This window comes from Pangasianodon hypophthalmus, chromosome 19 (genome assembly GCF_027358585.1).
Source record: "Pangasianodon hypophthalmus isolate fPanHyp1 chromosome 19, fPanHyp1.pri, whole genome shotgun sequence".
In the NCBI taxonomy this organism is placed as follows: domain Eukaryota; kingdom Metazoa; phylum Chordata; class Actinopteri; order Siluriformes; family Pangasiidae; genus Pangasianodon; species Pangasianodon hypophthalmus.
In genome coordinates this window covers 9707411-9715499 of record NC_069728.1, presented here as the reverse complement: position 1 = coordinate 9715499, position 8089 = coordinate 9707411, and the positions used below count along the sequence as shown (strand labels likewise).

The 8089-nt window shown below is 37.5% G+C and overlaps 1 protein-coding gene across 1 annotated transcript in view; it reads left to right on the top strand.

Moving 5' to 3' along the window:
* The first annotated feature begins 1086 nt into the window (after positions 1–1086).
* Positions 1087–8089, top strand: part of pak5 (p21 protein (Cdc42/Rac)-activated kinase 5) — a 65340-nt gene continuing 58337 nt past the window's right edge. The window contains exon 1 of the mRNA XM_026944624.3: positions 1087–1459. The gene's annotated coding sequence lies outside the window, so the exon portion shown is untranslated. The remainder of the gene's footprint in view (positions 1460–8089) is intronic.

Here is an 8089-nt window from a genome sequence, read left to right as displayed (position 1 = left end):
ATAACCTATGATAGCTGAGTCATGGAAACTGATGGTTCAAGCATGAGATGTTAAACGCATTCACACAGGAATGCAAACATAATAAGATGTCTGAAGTATTCTATTGATTTAAATAATTGATGATTTGAAGGAAAAGGGTAGTTATAGTGGGGTTTGAACAGGCAAAACGGTGTTTTCTAGGTGCTGTAGAAGTTATCTTAAACATACACATATGTTGTCTTGAAGGACACTTTACCTATGATAAAAAAATGTCATTTACTTTACTTTGCACAGATATTTCTAAATGTAATATCAATGGGACACAGTCCTAATCGCGGAATCACATATCTGTCCAATTCTTAGAAAGGAACAGGCATTCCTAACACCTTTAACAAACATCTGCTTTGGACAGATGTGTGTGTACTGCCCCACAGTGGCTACATTCACACTCACTGCATCCATGTGAAGGACAGGCTAAAACAGTTTACATGTTTAGGATTAAGCAGTAGCCTGGGTACACCAAATACTGCATACTAATAGGAATAATAATAGGAAAGAAAACAATTATGGCTACTTATTTATTGTACTTCCTATCTATCTATCTATCTATCTATCTATCTTATAACTGGTAATTAGGCTTACTGTATATGCACACTACCGTACTACATAGTACATATGAGCTAGTACTGCTGTGTTATTATGGTCAAGCCTTAAATTATATACTACCTTATTCACAAGTACTATAGTAGACCAGCTAATATTGCTGGTCCATTATATAACTATATTTCTAACTTCATACTGCAGTATTATGTAAAATATTTGCTACATTAACTGGATACTACGATGCTATTAGGTTATTTTGTTGTACTAGAAAAGTACGCGGTTTTATGAAGCAACAAATAGCCTACTAAATACTATATTAAATAGTAGACAGTTATGGATACAATAATTGAAACCACATAGTACTATAGTAAAGACAGTCAGAATATTAGGTCACACCACCTGAATTGAGCTACTGTATTATTTGACATGCTAGCCTATAGGCTACGGTAGTGTGCGTTTTGGGGCGGGGTTTGGAGACCGAGGGGCGTGTCCTAGTCACACAGCCACACCTGCTCATGATGCCGTGGTTACGGCTGTCAGTGTCTCGCACACAAGTTCCGGCCGTGACCGTGACTTAGCAAAAGCGAGGCAGCCAAATCCCCTCTGTCGCTATAGGCTAAAGCTGGCGTGTTGTCGTGACGAGCCGTGATTTGCAGTCTATCCCGGCGTGCGTCGCGCCGCCCGTCTCAGGTGCTCTGCTTCCCCGTGCGCTCGCGCTGCGTAGCAACAGCCCGGATGTAGGCTGCTGTCTTCGCATCAGGACCGGACCGGGAATAGAGCGGGAATATGGCGCTGGCGAAAACGTAACGGTGCATCCTTGCCGGACGACCAGAGCGCACGAGCGCAAGAAATGTGAGGAGGCTGTCGAAGGGTGCAGGTAAGCGACATGTTCTTGCAGTCTCTGCCTAGCGACAGGCCGGCTCGTGACGCGCTGTTCAGTGCGGAAATGGCATTGTAACCCAGAAACGCTCCACTCACACAGCTCTGTAAAACTGCACACATGACAGAAATGAACACATGCTCCTGACATCACGACCTCGGGTTTGTGTCCGTAATGGCCAAAGAGCATGAAAACATCTTACACACTGACTGAATATTCAGTGCTGCTGCTGTTCCAGTAGCGCGAGCTGAACGGATCAATGAAGAGAAAGAGATAATCGCTGCCAAGGCCAGTGCTGGCTGAATGTCGCGGATGTCACAGCTGTTATATTCCATACATGTGGATGGATTGTCCTCTGATTAGGTGTTGCTGCACATGTTCAAGCCTGTCCCGAGTGCTTGTGGTTAAACCTGCCTGATTGCAGAGCGTTAAGAGGAGAAATGGAGTGTCATCATGGCTGGCTGGCAGGCAGTTTCAACCAAGGAGAAGCACTGTTGTCTTTCATGAGAAGTAAACACTGATTTCTTGCATGTACGTAAGCATGTCATTGGCACATGCATGGTGCTTTTTTTCATAGCTGTGGGCTACAGTTTTATTGTGCAAGTGCAACATAACATAACATATTAATAATATCAATAATGAGAATATTACTAATAACCTACTGTTTGTTACTGTCTGGCACTACCTGAGCAAGTGTGGTTGGAAGTGTTTTCACTTCACATGCATAATGTTCTGGTGTCACTGTGCACCGTGGAAGGACTTGATTGAATAACTAGATCTCAGTGGCAGCATTTCTGTCTCCAATTTGGATATTAAAGTTACCTCTGGAAAATGCCTACTGCAATAGGAGCAAAGATACAGCTGACTGAAAGGATGGGAAGTGTTTTTTTTATGTCCATACATTTAGAAATATGTGCATAAATAAACCTATTTATAAACTCTTGCACAAAATGATCTATTTGGTAAAGCTACAGTGCATACAATTTTTTTAAATGAATAAACATGATTATTGAGTACGCAGAGAAAAATGCCTTATATTATGATGCTCGTGAGTAATCCTGACAATCATGTAATAGTAAATCACAGTCTGAGCTGTTTCAGAGCTGTCGGGTAGGAATTGTTTGGATATGTGTATGCATACATCATACGCAAAAGTCATCATGTCTCAACACGCCTGAACGAAAGAAGTCTGACTACACTGTGACAGGCAAGAGCCAGCAGCCAATCAGGAGAGAGAGAGAGAGTAAGTGAGTGTGAGAGATGGGAGTAAGAGAGGGAAAGAGGCTGATATTATACTATAATAGCAAAAAGGTTTCAGGACTGACAGTGTTTGAGCTTTTTTGCAATTGCAAAATCTTACATCCAGTTTAACTTGCAAAGCTGCAGAACGCCAAAATGGTTGTAGCATGTAACATGCTTTTTTTTGGAAAGTGCATACGTGTATGATTCTTGATCACAATTTTAGCTTCCTCAAGACAGTGTCAAGTGCCATATGAAATCATTTTAAGAGTATTTCAACAGCTCCTGAACTATACAAACATTTATTGCATAGAGACTTCTGATTAATTAACTTCTGTTTTCTGCACTTATTTCTACACTTGTGCTGAGCCACTTAGAGACTTTAAGTAGACCAGACTCTGAAAGATCGATCAGGGTGACCCTTAGATAAGCCACCAAGCACATATTAATGAGAGGGGGAAACCCACCAGGAGGTTGGGAGAGTTAGATAGAGGAAGAAGCGAGTAGACAGAGGCAGTATGAGCTGTGGTGCTGCATCACTACAATGAAGGATGCGCTAGAATAACAGTAGGGACAGCTAGGCATGGTTCGTCAGTGATGAGTTTCAGGCCACTGACTATGGTGTGTTTATTTTATGATTAAAATAGCGAGCTCACTGAATGATGTGCATAAAAGGGGTGGTGGAGATTTGTAAATGTCAAGAGGGTACAGGCCATAGTACTGTATTATGATGCACTGTTTGCAGAGGAGGATTCCATCGAGGTGCTGTGTCTAGTGTACAGATAAATTCCTTACAAAGACACTTTTTAAATACAACTTGTTGAGTATCTAAGTCAGTTCTAATATTTGCAGTGCATTTCTCTATTAAATATATATGAAAAGGACTTGTCTGGGGGTCTAGACTTACATTCTTAACTAGAAGTTTGTAAGGATGAGTCAGTTTTTTTGAATATTAATTTTGGTATTGTTGGTATAAATAAAATGAATTGTGCTAAATGTTCTCCAAATTAACAACAAATAAGAAAGGATAAAAAAAATGTTATATCTGTTTTCTTAAAAAATAAAAAGAGTGCAGTCTTTGCAGGGTAATAGGCCTGGGCAATGTATCAAAAATCATATCACAATGTAATATAACACATAATTTGTTATTGATAATCAATATGTGCATTTCTTAATGCTTAGTTTTAAGTTTAAATGTGAAAATATTGTGAATAATCTATCTATCTATCTATCTATCTATCTATCTATCTATCTATATAATTTCAGAAAGTTTTTGTTTATATTGTGAATAATCTATCTATCTATCTATCTATCTATCTATCTATCTATCTATCTATATAATTTCAGAAAGTTTTTGTTTGTTGTATCACCCAGGAGTAACTCATCAAAAACTATTTATAGTACTTTGAAAGTGAAGCAGCAGATTTGAATGTTACAATATCATGATAAATTTGAATAGTGGTTTTGCCTGTAATCTCAAAGAGTTACTGGATAAAATGCTTCAAGATGATTAACTGAGTAAATGAAGTGGACATTCAATTTAAATATTATAAGTTGAAATTTTAAGATGAAAGTATGTTCCAGTGTGACCTGTGAAATAAATTACTTTGACCTCACACTCACAACAGATTGCGTATTGGAGCTTTCCCAGCTCCACTACGGTGTGAATGGTGTGAAATGAACCACACCCATGCTTGTGGGTTTGATTTCAAACACCGTCCCAACCCATATATGCCAACCAAAAAGAAAAATGTTCAAAGTAGAATTTATCTACACACTCTTAATATCATACAGATCATGAAGTTCATCTAAAACCTAATATATAATAATATAATGTTGCTGCATCACAGCTCCAGTGTCCCCGGTTTGATCTGGAGCTCGGGTTTCTGTCTTTGTGGGGTTTCGCATGTTCTCCCTGTGTTCATGTGGGTTTGCTCCAGGTTCTCTGGTTTCCTTTCACATGATAGTATGTGGATTGGTGACTCTGATTTGCCCCTAGGTGTTCTCTGGATAGGCTCCAGATTATGACTGGGCGATGTGACAAAAATATCACATCACAATTTTCAAGGACACTTCAAGGACACACGATATGTATCATGATATATATCGGTTTGCATACAAACAGCCAGCAATACTGTAGTGTTGCATTTTTATAAACTGTTATAAATAATAATATGTTTGTTTAGTACTAATTAATAAATGTAATAACACAGTTTAAATCATTCTTTAATTTAATTTAATTTAATTTAATTTAATTTAATTTAATTTAATTTAATTTAATTTAATTTAATTTTTATTTATAAAAAGAATTTTTTTTAAATATTTTAAGTCAAATTTTTTACATCAGCTAATTCCATTCAGTTAGTAATTATTAAAACAAACATTTTAAACAATTTAATAAAAATATCATGATATCCATGATATCGCAGAAAAGCGTATTGTGAACTAATTTATTATGATATCGATATAATATTGTCATATCGCCTAGCCCCTTCTCCAGATCCATCATGACCCTGACCAGGATAAAGCACTTACCGAAGATGAACGAATGAATGAATAAAACCTAATATACTGTATGCATTCCATGCTACTAATAAACTCAGCTAGATGCAGCCTTGGTTCAGTTTTCACTAATTCTGTACTTAAGCACACACTGGAAAAATATTACCTGTAAATTTGACAGTAAAATACAGGTGGCACAGTTGACAGGAAATATTGCTGTGTAGTGAAATAACAGAAATTTACTGTAACAATTAGCGTAACTATTATACAGTGTGCTATTGTTAGTATCGAGCACTTTAGTGGCAACTGCTACCAAATGCATATTGTAGTTTATTGTTACATTTTACAATTGTACTTTACAGTCACAAATTCTCAGAAATGTCTCTTTTGATTTTAAATCACTATACCAGCTTATATCAACATTTTTATTTAATGTTAAATTTTCAACAGGAAGGCAACAGATGTAGTTTAATAAAAGGGATCAGTCACTTTTTATCTCCGCAAATCAAAGTGAATACTGATGTCGAGAACAAGACTTTATTTATTTTTTTAAATAGAAAAAACTCACTAAAAACTAAAACTCACTACTGTGGCAAGCAGGAATACACATAGTGGTCAATCGCTCAATCATCCTAGGATGCAGTGCATTTTTTAGTAATTTACTGTACACTCCCACTCTAAAGCTACAAATTTTCCCACAATGCATAGTATTTAAAGTGCCCCTTAAATCCACATTGGTGTTTTAGAGCTTTTTGTACTTGTCCTTGAGTGTTATGGGCACCAATACAATAGTATATGTAAAAAAATGACTTTTTAAATGATGCATATTTATGCAAATCATTGTGTTGGTCCAATTAAATGCTCTTTAGAAATGTATATGTCCCAGCTCCAGGGCTGGATTTGCTCTTCAGTAGCAATTCTATTTTAATTCTGCAGCAGCAGCATTTTAAATTGTTAGCAGCAAAAGCAGTCGGAAAACTCACATTTGGTCACATTAAACTCTTCGCTCTTCTCCACATTTAGCTGGTTTGCTAAGTCGCTGTCAAGTATATATAGATTCAGCATGGGGGCGTTGCATATGTTGAACGCTATTGGCTGTTCAACATGCCATCACTCCGACTCCCTGTTGCAAAATGAAGTACGTCAACGTACGGAAACAAATCACAGCTATGAAGCCATTTCATGGAACTTTAACAGTAAAATATTGCAGAGAAATAACCAGCACCAGCTACTATTAAAATACCTGTAAAATGACAGCTATTTTCTACAGTATGGCGAAGGTCCAGATTGTTTTACTGTTTGCTGTAATGTAATGCCTACTTTTCCTTTCCAGTATGAACCTTGTCCTAAAAAAAGGGTGATATACAAAGAAATGTGCTACAAACTACACTTTAACAACAGATTGCATATTAGAGTCAGAACACCCTCAATTTTGAAGTCTGGTTTAAACATTGCTTTAGAAGGTTGTGCACATGTCACTAACATTCCCACTCAAAGGACAGATTTAGATCTTAGAGACCTAGATACCCAGATCCCAGTTCTCATCTCTCCTCATATGCCTCTGGGTCTGGCACCTCAAGCACACTATAAACAAAAGCTTCAATTTGATAACGTGTCTCATTCTGAAGCTAGTTGACTGAAATACACTGTTAAGGAAAATTAGGTTTGCAAACAATAACTGAATCAGTGTTTGGCATGGATATTCATCTGGGAGAATTGTCTTGCACCACTTGGTCTTCCAAATCTTGTTTGGACCTTCTGCCCTCTTTCATTAAATTTTCCTGCTCGTCTTTATCCAATAAACGTTCTGGAAGCGATGAGTCAGCCATAGCGTCATGACCATGACACTCATGCTTTTTCAAGAGCACCAGTGTGGGGAATGGAGTGTGTAGAAAGCTCTAATCACACCAACAGATTTGTCCTGATGACTAATTCACTGCCATAGGTGACAGGTTGAACCTGGTGGTCATGACCTCTGTCACTACTCGTTTGTTCTTATCAGGTGCTTTCCTGCTCAGGCGCTGTCTTTCTCATTCATCATTAGTTGTAATTGTGTTTTGTAATTTATGTCATCATTGTCCGTGTATATTAAGGGTAGGAAGGTGTACCAGTGAGGATGTAGTGTAAGAAGGACATCTGTAATAATTAACAGTAACACAAATGGTCGTAAATAAAATAACCAGAATGATATGAAGAAGCAACACTAGGGCTGATTTCTTTCTAGCCCAGAGTGTAGATTCATGCGGTGACAGTCGTGTCAGGTGATTACACAGCGTGAAAAGCCCCTCGATTTGATCTCCATTTGGGCTGATATTTTCAGTGCGCTGTCAGCAAAGCTGGAACATGCAATCAGCAGTGACTAACAAGATGCACATGAAGTACAGTTACAGTTCGTAATGAATGTGAACGAGATGGATTATTTACTCCATCATCCTTTGTTCCCAAATGCTTTTGGAGAAACTAAAAGCAGATAGACTATGAACTATGAAATGACAGATGGCAGAACTATAAGTTTATTGATTTTTCGGTTTGGATGAAGGGCCAGAACTTTTTTTTTAGTATTCAGAGGAAACTTAGTCGGGCATTTCGGACTTGAAACGCACAAAAAAATTGAAATTAGAAATGCAGTTGCCTATCTGCCTTTAAGTGTGTGTGTGTGTGTGTGTGTGTGTGTGAGTAATAGTTTGCCCCAAATCATAATTGTTATTATGCCAACAATGTCTTCTTGTGATACAATGCATTAGTCAACCTTAATAGTTTCTCAGCTGTGATATTGATAGATATTAGATTTCATCGTGAGTGGTTATATGGTACAACAAAAATGTTGCTCATTAAAGATGAAGCAAAGACAAAACAACATACATAGACATAAATAAAGGTTAAAAG